General features: G+C 34.9%; 9 non-coding genes across 9 annotated transcripts; 7 read left to right on the top strand and 2 right to left on the bottom strand.

Annotated features, from left to right (window-relative positions):
- The first annotated feature begins 448 nt into the window (after window positions 1–448).
- Trnaw-cca (transfer RNA tryptophan (anticodon CCA)) lies at window positions 449–520 on the top strand. Its single transcript has one exon. It is a non-coding gene; the product is annotated as a tRNA-Trp (tRNA).
- A 3365-nt stretch (window positions 521–3885) lies between these two features.
- Trnaw-cca (transfer RNA tryptophan (anticodon CCA)) lies at window positions 3886–3957 on the top strand. Its single transcript has one exon. It is a non-coding gene; the product is annotated as a tRNA-Trp (tRNA).
- An 846-nt stretch (window positions 3958–4803) lies between these two features.
- Trnaw-cca (transfer RNA tryptophan (anticodon CCA)) lies at window positions 4804–4875 on the top strand. The gene has a single exon. It is a non-coding gene; the product is annotated as a tRNA-Trp (tRNA).
- Window positions 4876–5512: 637 nt separating this feature from the next.
- On the bottom strand, window positions 5513–5584 carry Trnaw-cca (transfer RNA tryptophan (anticodon CCA)). The gene has a single exon. It is a non-coding gene; the product is annotated as a tRNA-Trp (tRNA).
- Window positions 5585–9692: 4108 nt separating this feature from the next.
- Trnaw-cca (transfer RNA tryptophan (anticodon CCA)) lies at window positions 9693–9764 on the top strand. Its single transcript has one exon. It is a non-coding gene; the product is annotated as a tRNA-Trp (tRNA).
- A 3340-nt stretch (window positions 9765–13104) lies between these two features.
- Window positions 13105–13176, bottom strand: Trnaw-cca (transfer RNA tryptophan (anticodon CCA)). The gene has a single exon. It is a non-coding gene; the product is annotated as a tRNA-Trp (tRNA).
- Window positions 13177–15325: 2149 nt separating this feature from the next.
- Window positions 15326–15404, top strand: Trnaw-cca (transfer RNA tryptophan (anticodon CCA)). Its single transcript has one exon. It is a non-coding gene; the product is annotated as a tRNA-Trp (tRNA).
- Window positions 15405–19515: 4111 nt separating this feature from the next.
- Trnaw-cca (transfer RNA tryptophan (anticodon CCA)) lies at window positions 19516–19587 on the top strand. Its single transcript has one exon. It is a non-coding gene; the product is annotated as a tRNA-Trp (tRNA).
- A 1477-nt stretch (window positions 19588–21064) lies between these two features.
- Window positions 21065–21136, top strand: Trnaw-cca (transfer RNA tryptophan (anticodon CCA)). Its single transcript has one exon. It is a non-coding gene; the product is annotated as a tRNA-Trp (tRNA).
- Window positions 21137–21174: the final 38 nt, after the last annotated feature.

Genomic DNA, 21174 nt, shown 5'->3' with positions numbered 1-21174 from the left:
TATGTTTACGACGCTATAATCACATCGATTACTGCACACCCATTAACCCTTATCCTCGAATGGCCTCCAGGCCTTGATAAGTGATCATTCATGTGTAAAAAAAGAAAGAAAAAAAAAAACACTAGACAAACCGTCAGTGGTCACTTTATCTTTGATACATTAAATTTTCCTGGTCAATCGATTTTGAAGAAAAATAGACAGATATTAATGAAGTACATCTTAGTTTATAGAAGCTTCATTAGAGTTTAAATGTTTTTAACGCAGTTTTTTTTTTAAATAACAACCAGTATTCAAATTGTTTTTAATATCGCTGTACATTTACAGCTGATGCAATCAGATTAGACTGAAGCTGTGTTCTTATGTAAGAGTATAATTTAATACAATCTTCTGGTTTCTTTACTCGACATAAAAGTAGGACAAGGTTCGGGTAAGGTATCGCCTTCGTGATGGCCTTGTGGCGCAATGGTAGCGCGTCTGACTCCAGATCAGAAGGTTGCGTGTTCAAATCACGTCGGGGTCAAATAATTTCATTTTATATATACAAAGAGTAAACTTGTAAAATATATACGACTGTTAATCAAAAGAAAAAAAATGTGGAAAATTTAGGTACCGTTTCATTTGTTTACCTTCGGATGCACAGCGTTGAAGATAAAAAGTAGGATTACACCATAATTGTCCACAACAAAACAGTTTACATGTACTGTACAAAGTAATATGATCTTGTGTGTACGCGGTATAAAAAAAGCAAAACAAATTTCGGCTTAGGTGGCTCCTTCCTAGCGTGCCCTGTGGCGTAATGGTAGCGCGTCTGACTCCAGATTAGAAGGTTCTGTGTTCAAATCACGTCGGGGTCAAGAAGTCCTTGTTTAGTTCTTTTTTTCAGTATATGGAAATATTTTAAATCTTCGAGTTAGAATGAATAATGTGAAAATATCGGTTAACCGTCCCCATAAGTAACCCAATTTACAAAATTCCCACTACTTATGTTTACTACGCTATCATCAACTCGACTACTGTATACCCATTAACCTTTAAACTCGAATGGTCTCCGGGCCTTGATAAGTGATCATTCATGTGTAAAAAAAAACAAAACAAACAAAACCACTAGACAACCCGTCAGTAACCGCTTCAACTTTGATACATAAAATTTTCCTGGTGAATTGATTTTGGAGCTAAAATCATAGGTATTAATAAAGTACACTTTAGTTCATAGAAGCTTCATTAGAGTTTAAATATTTGTAAAGCAGTTGTTTTTTTAAAAAATAACAACCAGTATTCAAATTGTTATTAATATCGCTGTACATTTACAGCTGATGCACTCAGGTTAGACTAATGCATTGTTCTTATGTAAGAGTATAATCTATATAATTATAAAACTCAAATGACTTTGTAACGAGTGATGTAACCCACTTTCCGGTTTACGACATTCGGTTACACAAGCGCGCATAAACATTAACCTTTTAACAACGTAAATAAATATATAAACACAAATCGCTCCTTTTGCAGATTTTGACCTACGCACTGAAATATTAATGTTATTATTTCGAAATTATTATTTAACATGGGAAGAGTTGGGGTGTTTTGCAACTATTCTTTATTACAACTATACGGTCGCTATTTTCTTACAACTAAACAACTTTAACTCGTTAACAAATATGAGAACAATAGTAGTAAAGCCAGGACTACTACTACTACTACTACTACTACTACTACTACTACTACTCTCTAGCCGTCCCTTTTCCTTCCATCCTTCTTTTTTATTTTTTGTTTACATTTCTAGATACAAAATAGTTGTGTGAGAACGGTGAATTTGTTGACACATTTACTAATCTGTTTCAATATCAGTTTTTTTTATTTTATTTATTTAGGTTTTATTTTTTGCTTCAGGGGTTGTTACAATTAATGTTTTTAGATTTTAAGTTTCTATAACTTGGTTGAAGGATTCCAATATAGGGTTTTCATTCTTATATTTCTCATCGGTAGGTTAATGTGCGGTTTTGCTGCTAAATGACTTTCGTCGGCGTTCGATTCGTAGGAAAATCATGTTCAATTTTCGATTTTTGAGCGATTATTCGGAAAAATAGGTAAGTTTACATGAATAGAGAGGATTCGTTTTTTCATGTTTGAGTGATCCGTCCGTGATTTTTCATTTTAATATACATTAATAGAAATGTTTCTGTCATGTCAAAAAAACAAACTATTTTCTTTACGTAACGAGTGTCAGGCTCATACATGAATTCCATAGCTAATATAACATACTGACCCAACGGGTCACGGGTAGTCGAGTGTAATATAATGTTCTGGTTTCTGTACTCGACATAAAAGTAGGACAACAATGTTCGGGTAAGGCGTCGTTTTCGTGATGGCCCTGTGGCGTAACGGTAGCGCGTCTGACTCCAGATCAGAAGGTTGCGTGTTCAAATCACGTTGTGATCAAATAATTTCATTTTATATATACGTAGAGTAAAATTTGAAAATATATACGGCTCTTAATCGAAAGAAAAAAAATATAGAAAATTTAGGTAACGTTTCATTTGTTTACCTAAGGATGCACAGCGTTGCAGATAAAAAGTAGGATTACACCATAATTGTCCACAACAGTGTAACTATTACAACTGAATTTGACTACTGTGCCACGATTCTTGCAGACGAAGTAGATTAAATAAAGTGTTTTGTTTGAAATTCTGTGTAGGTTCCATACCTCGAGAGAAGGATCCTCGAGTTTGACAGGATACGCATGAAAATGTGGAGTTTACGCCAACCTAAACGTTGTGACTGCTATACTCCCTCTTTTCTGTCCACAGTCAGTGGAGGAGAATCCGTATATGACTGACACAATTTTAATTTTTCTTCCTATCAAGAGTGCCCCTGTTTGTTGGGAGCAAGATTTTCCTCACATTAAAAATAGACTTTGTGTCTAACTCTGCCTTCGTGTGGAGACAAGGAAATAGGAACATTCAACATGAGAAAAGTAGTTCGAAATATCTAAATTATACCAATAATCAATCCTCATCAAACAAAAGACTCCTTCTGAAACGTACATTTAACTGAATTTTGAACAAAATAATTTGCTGGGAAAACAGCGCAATTTTGATCTTTATAAATTGTTCACAGAAAATCAATTTTTATTAATTAAACCTAATTTACAAGGAATAAACTGAATAAAACCTTAAACAGTTTAAATGTATCTGTACGAAGTAAAATGATCTTGTGTTTATGCGGTATAAAAGAAGCAAAACAAAATTTGGCTTAAGTTGCCACTACGTAGCTGTCCCTATGGCGCAATGGTAGAGCGTTTGACTCCAGATCAGAAGGTTGCGTGTTCAAATCACGTCGGAGTCAAGTTTTTTCAGTAATGAATAATGTGATAATATCGGTTAACCGTCCCCATCAGTAATTCAATTGACACAATTCCCGCTACTTATGTTTACTACGCTATAATCACATCGACTACTGTATACCAATGAACCCTTATTCTCGAATGGCTTCCGGGCCTTGATAAGTGAAGATTCATGCGTAAAAAAATAAAAAGAATAAATTAAAAAAAAACTCTAGACAACCCGTCAGTAGTCATTTTAACTTCGATACATTACATTTTCCTGTTCGATCGATTTTGAAGAAAAATAGACAGATATTAATAAAGTACATTTTAGTTTATAGAAGCTTCATTAGAGTTTAAATGTTTTTAAAGCAGTTTTTTTTTTGTTTAAATAACAACCAGTATTCAAAGTGTTTTTAATATCGCTGTACATTTACAGCTGATGCAATCAGGCTAGACTAATGCTGTATTCTTATGTAAGAGTATAATGTAATACAATCTTCTGGTTTCATTACTCGACATAAAAGTAGGACAACAACGTTCGGGTAAGGTATAGTCTTCGTGGTGGCCCTGTGGCGCAACGGTAGCGCGTCTGACTCCAGATCAGAAGGTTGCGTGTTCAAATCACGTCGGGGTCAAATAATTTCATTTTATATATGCATAGAGTAAAATTTGAAAATATATACGACTGTTAATCAAAAGAAAAAAAAATGTAGAAAATTTAGGTAACGTTTCATTTGTTTACTTACGGATGCACAGCATTGAAGATAAAAAGTGGACAGCAGCTTATGGAAAAAAAGTAGGATTACACCATAATTTTCCACAACAGTATAAATATTACAACTGAATTTGGCTACTGTGACTGCAACGATTCTTGCAGACGAAGTGGATTAAATAAAGTGTTCCGTTTGAAATTCTGTGTAGGTTCCATACCTCGAGAGAAGGATCCTCGAGTTTGACAGGATACGCATGAAAATGTGGAGTTTATGTCAACCAAAATGTTGTGACTGCTACACTTCACCTGTTCTGTTCACAGTAAGTAATCTGACACAATTTTTATTTTTCTTCCTATTCAGAGTGCTCCTGTTTGTTGGGAGCTAGATTTTCCTCACATTAAAAATAGACTTTGTGTATAACTCTGCCCTCGTGTGGAGACAAGGAAATAGGAACATTCAACATGAGAAAAGTAGTTCGAAATATCTTAATTATACCAATAATCAATCCTCATCCAACAAATGTCCCCTTCAGAAACGCACATTTAACTGAATTTTCAACAAAATAATTTACTGGGACAAGAGCACAATTTAGATCTTTACAAATTGTTCACAGAAAATCAACTTTTATTAATTAAAACTAATTTAGAATAAATGAACTGAATAAAACCTTAAACAGTTTAAATGTATCTGTACAAAGTGAGATGATCTTGTGTTTACGCGGTATAAAACAAGAAAAAAAAATTCGGCTTAGGTGTCTTCTTTGCAGCTGGCCCTGTGGCGCAACGGTAGCGCGTCTGACTCCAGATCAGAAGGTTGCGTGTTCAAATCACGTCGGGGTCAAGAAGTCCTTATTAATTTCGTTTTTTCAGTATATGAAATTTTTTAAATCTTCGAGTTAGAATGAATAATGTGATAATATCGGTTAACCGTCCCCATTAATAATTCAATTTACAAAATTCCCACTAGTTATGTTTACGACGCTACAATCACATCGATTACTGCACACCCATTAACCCTTATCCTCGAATGGGCTCCAGGCCTTGATAAGTGAAGATTCATGTGTAAAAAAAGAAAGAAAAAAAAAAACACTAGACAAACCGTCAGTAGTCACTTTAACTTTCATACATTACATTTTCCTGGTAATCGATTTTGAAGAAAAATAGACAGGTATTAATGAAGTACATTTTAGTTTATAGAAGCTTCATTAGAGTTTAAATGTTTTTAAAGCAGTTTTTTTTTTAACAACCAGTATTCAAATTGTTTTTATACCGCTGTACATTTACAGCTGATGCAAGGGTTAATGTGTATACAGTAATCGATGTGATTATAGCGTAGTAAACATAAGTAGTGGGAATTTTGTAAATTGGATTACTTATGGGGACGGTTAACCGATATTATCACATTATTCATTCTAACTCGACCATTTAAATTTTTCCATATACTGAAAAAAAAAAAAAAGAACTAAATAAGGACTTCTTGACCCCGACGTGATTTGAAGACGCAACCTTCTGATGTGGAGTCAGACGCGCTACCGTTGCGCCACAGGGCCAGCTACAAAGAAACCACCTAAGCCGAATTTTGTTTTGCTTTTTTTATACCGCGTAAACACAAGATCATATCATTTTGTACGGATACATTTAAACTGTTTAAGGTTTTATTCAGTTCATTTATTCTAAATTAGTTTTAATTAATAAAAGTTCATTTTCTGTGAACAATTTGTAAAGATCTAAATTGCGCTCTTTTCCCAGCAAATTATTTTGTTGAAAATTCAGTTAAATGTACGTTTCTTAAGGGGTCTTTTGTCTGATGAGGATTGATTATTGGTACAATTTAGATATTTCGAACTACTTTTCTCATGTTGAATATTCCTATTTCCTTGTCTCCACACGAGGGCAGAGTTAGACACAAAGTCTAGTTTTAATGTAAGGAAAATTTGGCTCCCAACAAAAAGGGGCACTCTGAATAGGAAGAAAAATAAAAATTGTGTCAGTCATAAACGAGTTCTACTCCACTGACCGTGGACAGAAAGTGTGAAGTGTAGCAGTCACAACGTTTTGGTTTACGTAAACCTGTGGCGCAATGGTAGCGCGTCTGACTCTAGATCAGAAGGTTGCGTGTTCAAATCACGTCGCGGTCAAATAATTTCATTTTATATATAGATAGAGTAAACTTGTAAAATATATACGACTGTTAATCAAAAGAAAAAAAATGTGGAAAATTTAGGTAGCGTTTCATTTGTTTACCTTCGGATGCACGGCGTTGAAGATAAAAAGTAGGATTACACCATAATTGTCCACAACAGTGTAACTATTACAACTGAATTTGACTACTGTGCCACGATTCTTGCAGACGAAGTAGATTAAATAAAGTGTTCCGTTTAAAATTCTGTGTAGGTTCCATACCTCGAGAGAAGGATCCTCGAATGTGACAAGATACGCATGAAAAAGGTGGAGTTTACGTCAACCAAAATGTTGTGACTGCTACACTTCACACTTTCTGTCCACAGTCAGTGGAGGAGAACTCGTTTATGACTGACAAAATTTTTATTTTTCTTCCTATTCAAAGTGCCCCTTTTTATTGGGAGCTAGATTTGCCTTATATCAGAGAGGCGGTAGCACTCTCTATATAAGGATGGCCTGTACACGCCTATATACGCCTACAAAACAAAACTATCCAAATCTCAACTAAAATCAACTTATAAGTTTCAAAAAGCACATATTCTTACAGAGAAGCGTCTTACGAATCCAGCGAGTGTCAGAACGTCGGTTAAAATGTCAAAAGAGAGCAAAAAAAAAAAAAAAAGGGTACAAATATGGCCAATTGTTCTTCTTTCTTCTTTCTTCTTCTGCTTTCTTCTTTCTTCTTCTGCTTTCTTCTTTCTTTTGACACGATGTATCTCGGTGTACGAACGGTCTCTGACAACAATTCAAGCATCAATCGACTGCTCTTTACACGGAGAAGTGCAGTGACCCATCGCTATTTAGCTAACTCCATAATTGAATAAGATAACGTGTAATAACAAGTTTTAAACACTATATACCCAATGTAGACAGCCCACTTCGAACACGGAACTTCTCTCAAAAGGGACAGCTCCAAATAATACACCGGATGCTCACAGACGTTCCAGTTTGCCAGTGGCCTATATTTCTTGGACGCTGAATATTTGAGGTGAACGTTAAGGTTTTTTCTTTAAACAGTAACCTACCAGCGTTAATGAAACCACGAAATCTTTATCTCAGTTGATCAAAATTGTTATAAGAGTAACCTATCAGCAAGTACGACGTCAAAAAACAATGTTATAAAAACAAATAATTCTTCAGATTTTGGACTGTAAAATATGTACAAAATGTCAATGCTGTGACCAGGATTCGAACCTAGGTTAGCACGGCCACAACGTGGGGTCCTAACCTCTAGACGATCACGGCTAACACTGACGTCTGTCGCTCTTGGCAGAAAGACACATGACTACTGTCAAACTATCGAAAAATAAGGAGGAAACTTGAAATTCTCACGCATGCGCAAAAATACACTATAGCAACCATTGTTAAATGCAGCTGAATCTCTTCGCTCGCTAAGAAAAGTAGATCAGACCAGTTCTTCTAAGAACTCACCAAACGCCAAAGGAAATAAGTTAAATTAACCGCAAAAGAAACTGCAAGAAAGTCATCTTCTAAGAACTCACTGGAAGCTGACCAAAAAGAATCAAAATCCAAGCCCTAGCCACAAAAATAACTAGATATTGTGGCTACTATACAAAATCTACTAATAAAAACACGTAAGTTTTCTAAAATAAACTACAATAAATTAACCAAGTAACCTCACACTGTCACTGATTAGGACTTCATATAAAGATAACAACTACACTATTGGTGTATATACCGTTCCACACTTTAACTATTGGTGACGGGGCAGTATCTCAATTCTACGAGAGTTGTCTTGCTATAAGATAAGTGATATTATAGTAAGATACACATAAGTGTTATATGTTTACATTTAATAAAAAATGCCAAAGTCAGCACGCAGTAAAAAAGCTCAGAGAAATATAGACTATGAAAAAAACAAAGTCAAGGTATTATCTGAGCATAAAGAATACTATCAGAAAAATGCTGAAATAATAAAAATTGAGTATCATGCAAATCCTGAGGCAAAGAAAGCTGCCTCACGTGCTGACTCAAAAGCACGATATAACAGGGATCCCGAGGGGAAAAAACTGCCTCATGTGCTCTTTATAACAAAGAACCAGAAAAAAAGAAGGCTGCCTCACGTGCTCTTCATAACAAAGAACCAGAAAAAAAGGCTGCCTCACGTGCTGACTCAAAAGCACGGTATAACAGGGATTCTGAGGAGAAAAAAGCTGCCTCACGTGCTCTTTATAACAAAGAATCAGAAAAAAAGAAGGCTGCCTCACGTGCTCTTTATAACAAAGAACCAGAATAAAAGAAGGCTGCCTCACGTGCTCTTTATAACAAAGAACCAGAAAAGAGAAGGCTGCCTCACGTGCTGACTCAAAAGCACGGTATAACAACGATTCCGAGGGGGAAAAAGCTGCCTCACGTGCTCTTTATAACAAAGAACCAGAAAAACAGAAGGCTGCATCACGTGCTGACTCAAAAGCACGGTATAACAGGGATCCCAAGGGGGAAAAAGCTGCCTCATGCACAAACTATTATAAATATAAAAAAATGCCAAATCTTTGCCAAAACGCCAAAGAATGAACCAAGAAAAATTTAATATTGAAGGTATGAACATTTTAGAACTTTATAATACTCTAACTGTTTTATCAGAGAGGCGGTAGCACTCTCTATGTAATTTAGAACCGATGGAGGACCAAGAGGCAACTCCTAAGGCCCAAAACCCAAAGACCTAAAACCCAGCAGGAAGCGACCTGCTACTAATGTAGGCGGCAATGAGCCGCCTCCTAAAAAAGACAATACTATCATGAATGTAAGTTTAAAAATAAGACTGTAAGTAAACATACTAATTAACAAGAATAAAAAAGCATTGGAAATGCGAAAGGATATAGGGATGGTATGCCAAAAAGTATACAAACAAGATAGCTATGAATGGCTAGGCACATGGAAATAGAATTGCATCCAAAGTATAGCCCTATAGCTTTTGACAACCGTAATGATGGCACGGAATGAAGATTGGAGAAAAGCTATAGGGCTATACTTTGGATGCAATTCTATTTCCATGTGCCTAGCCATTCATAGCTATCTTGTTTGTTTACTTTTTGGCATACCATCCCTATATGCTTTTGCATTTCCAATGCTTTTTTATTCTTGTTAAAAACAGACTTTGTGTCTAACTCTGCCCTTGTGTGGAGACAAGGAAATAGGAACATTCAACATGAGAAAAGTAGTTCGAAATATCTAAATTATACCAATAATCAATCCTCATCAAACAAAAGACCCCTTCAGAAACGCACATTTAACTGAATTTTCAACAAAATAATTTACTGGGAAAAGAGCGCAATTAAGATCTTTACAAATTGTTCACAGAAAATCAACTTTTATTAATTAAAACTAATTTAGAATAAATAAACTGAATAAAACCTTAAACAGTTTACATGTATCTGTACAAAGTAATATGATCTTGTGTGTACGCTGCATAAAAAAAGCAAAACAAATTTCGGCTTAGGTGTCTCCTTCGTAGCTGGCCCTGTGGCGCAACGGTAGCGCGTCTGACTCCAGATCAGAAGGTTGCGTGTTCAAATCACGTCGGGGTAAAGAAGTTCTTATTTAGTTCTTTTTTTTCAGTATATGGAAATATTTTAATCTTCGAGTTAGTATGAATAATGTGATAATATGTGTTAACCGTCCCCATAAGTAATCCAGTTTACAAAATTCCCACTACTTATGTTTACTACGCTGTAATCACATTGACTACTGTATACCCATAAACACTTATCCTCGAGTGGCATCAGGGCATGATAAGTGATTATTCAGTTGCAAAAAAAGAAAGGAAGAAAAAAAAAACACTAGAAAACCCGTCAGTACTCACTTTAAATTTGATACATTGCATTTTCCTGGTCGATCGATTTTGAAGATAAATAGACAGATATTAATAAAGTACATTTAAGTTCATAGAAGCTTCATTAGAGTTTACATATTTGTAAAGTAGTTATTTATTTATTTTTTTTTGTAAATAACAACCAGTATTCAAATTGTTTTTAATATCTCTGTATATTTACAGCTGATGCAATCAGATTAGACTAACGCTGTGTTCTTATGTAAGAGTATAATTTAATACAATCTTCTGGTTTCTTTACTCGACATAAAAGTAGGACAACGTTCGGGTAAGGTATAGTCTTCGTGATGGTAGCGCGTCTGACTCCAGATCAGAAGGTTGCGAGTTCAAATCACGTCGGGGTCAAATAATTTCATCTTATATATACATAGAGTAAACTTGTAAAATATATACGACTGTTAATCAAAAGAAAAAAAAATGTGGAAAGTTTAGCTAGCGTTTCATTTGTTTACCCTCGGATGCACAGCGTTGCAGATAAAAAGTAGGATTACACCATAATTGTCCACAACAGTGTAACTACAAAAACTGAAGTTGACTACTGTGCCACGATTCTTGCAGACGAAGTGGATTAAATAAAGTGTTCCGTTTAAAATTCTGTGTAGGTTCCATACCTCGAGAGAAGGATCCTCGAGTGTGACAAGATACGCATGAAAAAGGTGGAGTTTACGTAAACCAAAACGTTGTGACTGCTACACTTCACACTTTCTGTCCACAGTCAGTGGAGGAGAACTCGTTTATGACTGACACAATTTTTATTTTTCTTCCTATTCAGAGTGCCCCTTTTTGTTGGGAGCCAAATTTTCCTTACATTAAAAATAGACTTTGTGTCTAACTCTGCCCTCGTGTGGAGACAAGGAAATAGGAACATTCAACATGAGAAAAGTAGTTCGAAATATCTAAATTATACTAATAATCAATCCTCATCAAACAAAAGACTCCTTCAGAAACATTTAACTGAATTTTCAACAAAACAATTTTCTGGGAAAAGAGCGGAATTTTGATCTTTAAAAATTGTTCAGAAAAAATCAGTTTTTATTAATTAAAACTAATTTAGAATAAATGAACTGAATAAAACCTTAAACAGTTTAAATGTATCTGTACAAAGTGAGATGATCTTGTGTTTACGCGGTATAAAACAAGAAAAAACATTGAGCATTGATTATTGGTATAATTTAGATATTTCGAACTACTTTTTTCATGTTGAATGTTCCTATTTCCTTGCCTCCACACGAGGGCAGAGTTATACACAAAGTCTATTTTTAATGTGAGGAAAATCTAGCTCCCAACAAAAAGGAGCTCTCTGAATAGGAAGAAAAAAAAATTGTGTCAGATGACTGACTGTGAACAGAAAATGGTGAACTCCTACTTTTTTTCTATAAGCTGCTGTCCACTTTTTATCTTCAATGCTGTGCATCCGTAGGTAAACAAATGAAATGTTACCTAAATTTTCTACATTTTTTTTCTTTTGATTAACAGTCGTATATATTTTCAAATTTTACTCTATGTATATATAAAATGAAATTATTTGACCCCGACGTGATTTGAACACGCAACCTTCTGATCTGAAGTCAGACGCGCTACCGTTGCGCCACAGTGCCATCACGAAAACGGCGCCTTACCCGAACGTTGTCGTCCTACTTTTATGTCGAGTAAAGAAACCAGAAGATTGCATTACATTATACTCTTACATAAGAACACAGCGTTAGTCTAATCTGATTGCATCAGCTGTAAATGTACAGCGATATTAAAAACAATTTGACTACTGGTTGTTAAAAAAAAAACTACTTTAAAAACATTTAAACTCTAATGAAGCTTCTATAAACTAAAATGTACTTTATTAATATCTGTCTATTTTTCTTCAAAATCGATCGAACAGGAAAATGTAATGTATCGAAGTTAAAGTGACTACTGACGGGTTGTCTAGAGTTTTTTTTTAATTTATTCTTTTTATTTTTTTACGCATGAGTCTTCACTTATCAAGGCCCGGAAGCCATTCGAGAATAAGGGTTCATTGGTATACAGTAGTCAATGTGATTATAGCGTAGTAAACAGAAGTAGTGGGAATTTTGTCAATTGAATTACTTATGGGGACGGTTAACCGATATTATCACATTATTCATTACTGAAAAAACTTAACTCCGACGTGATTTGAACACGCAACTTTCTGATCTGGAGTCAAACGCTCTACCATTGCGCCATAGGGACAGCTACGTAGTGGCAACTTAAGCCAAATTTTGTTTTGTTTCTTTTATACAGCATAAACACAAGATCATTTTACTTCGTACAGATACATTTAAACTGTTTAAGGTTTTATTCAGTTTATTTCTTGTAAATTAGTTTTAATTAATAAAAATTGATTTTCTGTGAACAATTTAGAAAGATCCAAATTGCGCTCTTTTCCCAGCAAATTAATTTGTTCAAAATTTAGTGAAATATACGTTTCAGAAGGAGTCTTTTGTTGGATGAGGATTGATTATTGGTATAATTTAGATATTTCGAACTACTTTTCTCATGTTGAATGTTCCTATTTCCTTGTCTCCACACGAGGGCAGAGTTAGACACAAAGTCTATTTTTAATGTGAGGAAAATCTTGCTCCCAACAAAAAAGGGCACTCTTGATAGTAAGAAAAATTAAAATTGTGTCAGTCATATACGGATTCTCCTCCACTGACTGTGGACAGAAAAGAGGGAGTGTAGCAGTCACAACGTTTAGGTTGGCGTAAACTCCACATTTTCATGCGTATCCTGTCAAACTCGAGGATCATTCTCTCGAGGTATGGAACCTACACAGAATTTCAAACAAAACACTTTATTTAATCTACTTCGTCTGCAAGAATCGTGGCACAGTAGTCAAATTCAGGTGTAATAGTTTCACTGTTGTGGACAATTATGGTGTAATCCTACTTTTTATCTGCAACGCTGTGCATACGTAGGTAAACAAATGAAACGTTACCTAAATTTTCTACATTTTTTTTCTTTTGATTAAGAGTCGTATATATTTTCAAATTTTACTCTATGTATATATAAAATGAAATTATTTGACCCCGACGTGATTTGAACACGCAACCTTCTGATCTGGAGTCAGACGCGCTACCGTTGCGCCACAGGGCCATCACGAAAACGACGCCTTACCCGAACGTTGTTGTCCTACTTTTATGTCGAGTACAGAAACCAGAAGATTATATTACACTCGACTACCCGTGACCCGTTGGGTCAGTATGTTATATTAGCTATGGAATTCATGTATGAGCCTGACATCGTTACTTAAAGAAAATAGTTTGTTTTTTTGACATGACAGAAACATTTCTATTAATGAAAATGAAAAATCACGGACGGATCACTCAAACATGAAAAAACGAATAATCTCTATTCATGTAAACTTACCTATTTTCCGAATAATCGTTCAAAAATCGAAAATTGAACATCATTTTCCTACGAATCGAATGCCGACGAAAGTCATTTAGCAGCAAAACCGCACATTAACCTAATGATCAGAAATATAAGAATGAAAACCCTATATTTGTATCCTTCAACCAAGTTATAGAAACTTAAAATCTAAAAACATTAATTGTAACAAACCCTGAAGCAAAAAATAAAACCTAAATAAATAAAATAAAAAAAAAACTAATATTGAAACAGATTAGTAAATGTGTCAACAAATTCACCGTTATCACACAACTATTTTGTATCTAGAAATGTAAACAAAAAATAAAAAAGAAGGATGGAAGGAAAAGGGACGGCTAGAGAGTAGTAGTAGTAGTAGTCATGGCTTTACTACTATTGTTCTCATGTTTGTTAACAAGTTAAAGTTGTTTAGTTGTAAGAAAATAGCGACAGTATAGTTGTAATAAAGAATAGTTGCAAAGCACCCCAACTCTTCTCATGTTAAATAATAATTTCGAAATAATAACATTAATATTTCAGTGCGCAGGTCAAAATCTGCAAAATGAGCGATTTGTGTTTATATATTTATTTACGTTGTTATGGGTTAGTGTTTATGCGTGCATATGCAACCGGATGTCGTAAACCGGAAAGTGGGTTACATCACTCATTACAAAGTAATTTGAGTTTTATAATTATATAGATTATACTCTTACATAAGAACACAGCATTAGTCTAACTTGAGTGCATCAGCTGTAAATGTACAGCGATATAATTAACAATTTGAATACTGGTTGTTATTTAAAAAAAAAAAAACAACTGCTTTACAAATATTTAAACTCTAATGAAGCTTCTATGAACTAAAGTGTACTTTATAATTACCTGTGATTTTAGCTCCAAAATCAATTGACCAGGAAAATTTAATGTATCAACGTTGAAGTGGCTACTGACGGGTTGTCCAGTGGTTTTGTTAGTTTTGTTTTTTTACACATGAATGATCACTTATCAAGCCCCGGAGACCATTCGAGGATAAGAGTTAATGGGTATACAGTAGTCGAGTTGATTATAGCGTAGAAAACATAAGTAGTGGGAATTTTGTAAATTGGATTACTTATGGGGACGGTTAACCGATATTATCACATTACTAATTCTAACCCGCAGATTTAAAATATTTCCATATACTGAAAAAAAGAACTAAATAAGGACTTCTTGAACCCGACGTAATTTGAACACACAACCTTCTGCTCTGGAGCCAGACGCGCTACCGTTGCGCCACAGGGCCAACACGAGACGACACCTTACCTGAACGTTGTTGTCCTGCTTTTATGTCGAGTAAAGAAACTAGGAGATTATATTACATTATACTTTACATAAGAACACAGCGTTAGTCTAACCTGATTGCATCAGCTGTAAATGTACAGAGATATTAAAAAACAATTTGAATACTGGTTGTTATTTAAAACAATAAATAAATAAATAACTGCTTAACAAATATTTAAACTCTAATGAAGCTTCTATGAACTTAAATGTACTTTATTAATATCTGTCTATTTATCTTCAAAATCGATCGACCAGGAAAATGCAATGTATCAAATTTAAAGTGAGTACTGACGGGTTTTCTAGTGTTTTTTTTTCTTCCTTTCTTTTTTTGCAACTGAATTATCACTTATCATGGCCCGGAGGCCACTCGAGGATAAGGGTTTATGGGTATACAGTAGTCAATGTGATTACAGCGTAGTAAACATAAGTAATGGGAATTTTGTAAACTGGATTACTTATGGGGACGGTTAGCGATATTATCACATTATTCATACTAACTCGAAGATTTAAAATATTTCCATATACTGAAAAAAAAAAGGTAAGGTATCGCCTTCGTGATGGCCCTGTGGCGCAACGCCCAACGGTAGCGCGTCTGACTCCAGATCAGAAGGTTGCGTGTTCAAATCACGTCGGGGTCAAGTTTTTTCAGTAAATGGAAATATTTTAAATCTACGAGTTAGAATGGAGAATGTGATAATATCGGTTAACCGTCCCCATAATTAATTCAATTTACAAAATTCCCGCTACTTATGTTTACGACGCTATAATCACATCGATTACTGCACACCCATTAACCCTTATCCTCGAATGGCCTCCAGGCCTTGATAAGTCATCATTCATGTGTACAAAATGTCAATGCTGTGACCAGGATTCGAACCTAGGTTAGCATGGCCACAACGTGGGGTCTCAACCTCTAGACGATCACGGCTAACACTGACGTCTGTCGCTCTTGGCAGAAAGACACATGACTACTGTCAAACTATTGAAAAATAAGGAGGAAACTTGAAATTCTCACGCATGCGCAAAAATACACTATAGCAACCATTGTTAAATGCAGCTGAATCTCTTCGCTCGCTAAGAAAAGTAGATCAGACCAGTTCTTCTAAGAACTCACCATACGCCAAAGGAAATAACCGCAAAAGAAACTGCAAGAAAGTCATCTTCTAAGAACTCACTGGAAGCTGACCAAAAAGAATCAAAATCCAAGCCCTAGCCACAAAAATAACTAGATATTGTGGCTACTATACAAAATCTACTAATAAAAACACGTAAGTTTTCTAAAATAAACTACAATAAATTAACCAAGTAACCTCACACTGTCACTGATTAGGACTTCATATAAAGATAACAACTACACTATTGGTGTATATACCGTTCCACACTTTAACTATTGGTGACGGGGCAGTATCTCAATTCTACGAGAGTTGTCTTGCTATAAGATAAGTGATATTATAGTAAGATACACATAAGTGTTATATGTTTACATTTAATAAAAAATGCCAAAGTCAGCACGTAGTAAAAAAGCTCAGAGAAATATAGACTATGAAAAAAACAAAGTCAAGGTATTTTCTGAGCAAAAAGAATACTATCAGAAAAATGCTGAAATAATAAAAATTAAGTATCATGCAAATCCTGAGGCAAAGAAGGCTGCCTCACGTGCTGACTCAAAAGCACGGTATAACAGGGATCCCGAGGGGGAAAAACTGCCTCACGTGCTCTTTATAACAAAGAACCAGACAAAAGAAGGCTGCCTCACGTGCTCTTTATAACAAAGACCCAGAAAAAAAGAAGGCTGCTTCACGTGCTGACTCAAAAGCACGGTATAACAGGGATTCTGAGGAGAAAAAAGCTGCCTACGTGCTCTTTATAACAAAGAACCAGAAAAAAGAAGGCTGCCTCACGTACTCTGTATAACAAAGAACCAGAAAAAAAGAAGGCTGCCTCACGTGCTCTTTATAAGAAAGAACCAGAAAAAAGAAGGCTGTCTCACGTGCTGACTCAAAAGCACGGTATAATAGGGATTCCGAGGGAAAAAAAGCTGCCTCACGTGCTCTTTATAACAAAGAACCAGAAAAAAAGAAGGCTGCATCACGTGCTGACTCAAAAGCACGGTATAACAGGGATCCCAAGGGAGAAAAAGCTGCCTCATGCACAAACTATTATAAATATCAAAAACTGCCAAATCTTTGCCAAAACGCCAAAGAATGAACCAAGAAAAATTTAATAGTGAAGGTATGAACATTTTAGAACTTTATAATACTCTAACTGTTTTATCAGAGAGGCGGTAGCACTCTCTATGTAATATAGAACCGATGGAGGACCAAGAGGCAACCCCTAAGGCCCAAAACCCAAAGACCTAAAACCCAGCAGGAAGCGACCTGCTACTAATGTAGGCGGCAATGAGCCGCCTCCTAAAAAAGACAATACTATCATGAATGTAAGTTTAAAAATAAGACTGTAAGTAAAAATACTAAGTAACAAGAATAAAAAAGCATTGGAAATGCAAAAGGATATAGGGATGGTATACCAAAAAGTATAAAAACAAGATAGCTATGAATGGCTAGGCACATGGAAATAGAATTGCATCCAAAGTATAACCCTATAGCTTTTGACAACCGTAATGATGGCACGGAATGAAGATTGGAGAAAAGCTATAGGGCTATACTTTGGATGCAATTCTATTTCCATGTGCCTAGCCATTCATAGCTATCTTGTTTGTATACTTTTTGGCATACCATCCCTATATCCTTTTGCATTTCCAATGCTTTTTTATTCTTGTTAAAAAAAGACTTTGTGTCTAACTCTGCCCTTGTGTGGAGACAAGGAAATAGGAACATTCAACATGAGAAAAGTAGTTCGAAATATCTAAATTATACCAATAATCAATCCTCATCAAACAAATGACCCCTTCAGAAACGTACATTTAACTGAATTTTCAACAAAATAATTTACTGGGAAAAGAGCGCAATTAAGATCTTTACAAATTGTTCATAGAAAATCAACTTTTATTCATTAAAACTAATTATAAGTAATTTAAATTAATAAATAAACTGAATAAAACCTTAAACAGTTTACATGTATCTGTACAAAGTAATATGATCTTGTGTGTACGCTGCATAAAAAAAGCAAAACAAATTTCGGCTTAGGTGTCTTCTTCGTAGCTGGCCCTGTGGCGCAACGGTAGCGCGTCTGACTCCAGATCAGAAGGTTGCGTGTTCAAATAACCTCGGGGTCAAGAAGTCGTTATTTAGTTCTTTTTTTCAGTATATGGAAATATTTTAGATCTTCGAGTTAGAATGAATAATGTGAAAATATCGGTTAACCGTCCCCATAAGTAACCCAATTTACAAAATTCCCACTACTTATGTTTACTACGCTATAATCAACTCGACTACTGTATACCCATTAACCCTTAAACTCGAATGGTCTCCGGGCCTTGATAAGTGATCATTCATGTGTAAAAAAAAACAGAACAAACAAAACCACTAGACAACCCGTCAGTAACCGCTTCAACTTTGATACATTAAATTTTCCTGGTCAATTGATTTTGGAGCTAAACTCACAGGTATTAATAAAGTGCACTTTAGTTCATAGAAGCTTCATTAGAGTTTAAATATTTGTAAAGCAGGTGTTTTTTTTTTAAAAATAACAACCAGTATTCAAATGTTTATTAATATCGCTGTACATTTACAGCTGATGCACTCAAGTTAGACTAATGCTGTGTTCTTATGTAAGAATATAATCTATATAATTATAAAACTCAAATGACTTTGTAACGAGTGATGTAACCCACTTTCCGGTTTACGACATCCGGTTACACATGCGCGCATAAACATTAACCCATAACAACGTAAATAAATATATAAACACAAATCGCTCATTTTGCAGATTTTGACCTGCGCACTGAAATATTAATGCTATTATTTCGAAATTATTATTTAACATGGGAAGAGTTGGGGTGTTTTGCAACTATTCTTTATTACAACTATACTGTCGCTATTTTCTTACAACTAAACAACTTTAACTCGTTAACAAACATGAGAACAATAGTAGTAAAGCCAGGACTACTACTACTACTACTACTACTACTACTACTACTACTACTACTCTCTAGCCGTCCCTTTTCCTTCCATCCTTCTTTTTTTATTTTTTGTTTACATTTCTAGATACAAAATAGTTGTGTGATAACGGTGAATTTGTTGACACATTTACTAATCTGTTTCAATATTAGTTTTTTTTATTTTTTTTATTTAGGTTTTATTTTTTGCTTCAGGGTTTGTTACAATTAATGTTTTTAGATTTTAAGTTTCTATAACTTGGTTGAAGGATTCCAATATAAGCTTTCCATTCTTATATTTCTCATCAGTAGGTTAATGTGCGGTTTTGCTGCTAAATGACTTTCGTCGGCGTTCGATTCGTAGGAAAATCATGTTCAATTTTCGATTTTTGAGCGATTATTCGGAAAATAGGTAAGTTTACATGAATAGAGATTATTCGTTTTTTCATGTTTGAGTGATCCGTCCGTGATTTTTCATTTGAATATACATTAATAGAAATGTTTCTGTCATGTCAAAAAAACAAACTATTTTCTTTACGTAACGAGTGTCAGGCTCATACATGAATTCCATAGCTAATATAACATACTGACCCAACGGGTCACGGGTAGTCTAGTGTAATATAATGTTCTGGTTTCTTTACTCGACATAAAAGTAGGACAACAATGTTCGGGTAAGGCGTCGTTTTCGTGATGGCCCTGTGGCGCAACGGTAGCGCGTCTGACTCCAGATCAGAAGGTTGCGTGTTCAAATCACGTCGGGGTCAAATAATTTCATTTTATATATACATAGAGTAAAATTTGAAAATATATACGACTGTTAATCAAAAGAAAAAAAATGTAGAAAATTTAGGTAACGTTTCATTTGTTTACCTACGGATGCACAGCGTTGCTGATAAAAAGTAGGATTACACCATAATTGTCCACAACAGTGTAACTATTACAACTGAATTTGACTACTGTGCCACGATTCTTTCAGACGAAGTGGATTTAATACAGTGTTCCTTTTGAAATTCTATGTAGGTTCCATACCTCGAGAGAAGGATCCTCGAGTGTGACAAGATACGCATGAAAATGTTGGAGTTACCGTCAACCAAAATGCTGTGACTGCTACACTTCACCTTTTCTGTCCACAGTCAGTGGAGGAGAATCCGTATATGACTGACACAATTTTAATTTTTCTTCCTATCAAGAGTGCCCCTTTTTGAAGGGAGCATGATTTTCCTCACATTAAAAATAGACTTTGTGTATAACTCTGCCCTCGTGTGGAGGCAAGGAAATAGAAACAGTCAACATGAGAAAAGTAGTTCGAAATATCTAAATTATACCAATAATCAATCCTCATCCAACAAAAGACTCCTTCAGAAACGTACATTTAACTGAATTTTCAACAAAATAATTTGCTGGGAAAACAGCGCAATTTTGATCTTTACAAATTGTTCACAGAAAATCAATTTTTATTAATTAAACCTAATTTACAATAAATAAACTGAATAAAACCTTGAACAGTTTAAATGTATCTGTACAAAGTAAAATGATCTTGTGTTTATGCGGTATAAAAAAAGCTAAAAAAAATTTGGCTTAGGTTGCTCCTTCGTAGCTGTCTCTGTGGCGCTACTGTAACGCATTTGACTTCAGATCAGAAGGTTGCTTGTTCAAATCAGGTCGTGGTCAAGTATTTTCAGTAAATGGAAATATTTTAAATGTACGAGTTAGAATGAATAATGTGATAATATCGGTTAACCGTCCCCATAAGTAATTCAATTCACAAAATTCCCTCTACTTATGTTTACTACGCTATAATCACATCGACTACTGTATACCAATGAACACTTATCCTCAATTGGCCTCCGGGCCTTGATAAGTGATGATACATGTGTAAAAAATAAATAAAAAAAAAAAAAAATAAAAAAAACATTAGACAACCCGTCAGTAATCACTTTAACTTTGATACATTACATTTTCCTGTTTGATCGATTTTGAAGAAAAATAGACAGATATTAATAAAGTACATTTTAGTTTATAGAAGCTTCATTAGAGTTTAAATGTTTTTAAAGCAGTTTTTTTTAAAAATAACAACCAGTATTCTAAGTGTTTTTAATATCGCTGCACATTTACAGCTGATACAATCATGTTAGACTAACGCTGTGTTCTTATGTAAGAGTATAATGTAATATAATCTTCTAGTTTCTTTACTCGACATAAAAGTAGGACAACGTTCGGGTAAGGCGTCGTTTTCGTGATGGCCCTGTGGCGCAACGGTAGCGCGTCTGACTCCAGATCAGAAGGTTGCATGTTCAAATCACGTCGGGATCAAGAAGTCCTTATTTAGTTCTCTTTTTCAGTATATGGAA

The sequence above is a fragment of the Euprymna scolopes genome, chromosome 6, assembly GCF_053919585.1.
Source record: "Euprymna scolopes isolate OS-2025 chromosome 6, ASM5391958v1, whole genome shotgun sequence".
Lineage (NCBI taxonomy): Eukaryota > Metazoa > Mollusca > Cephalopoda > Sepiida > Sepiolidae > Euprymna > Euprymna scolopes.
Note: the sequence above shows the minus strand (reverse complement) of the source record. Positions and strands in the feature narration are given on the sequence as shown.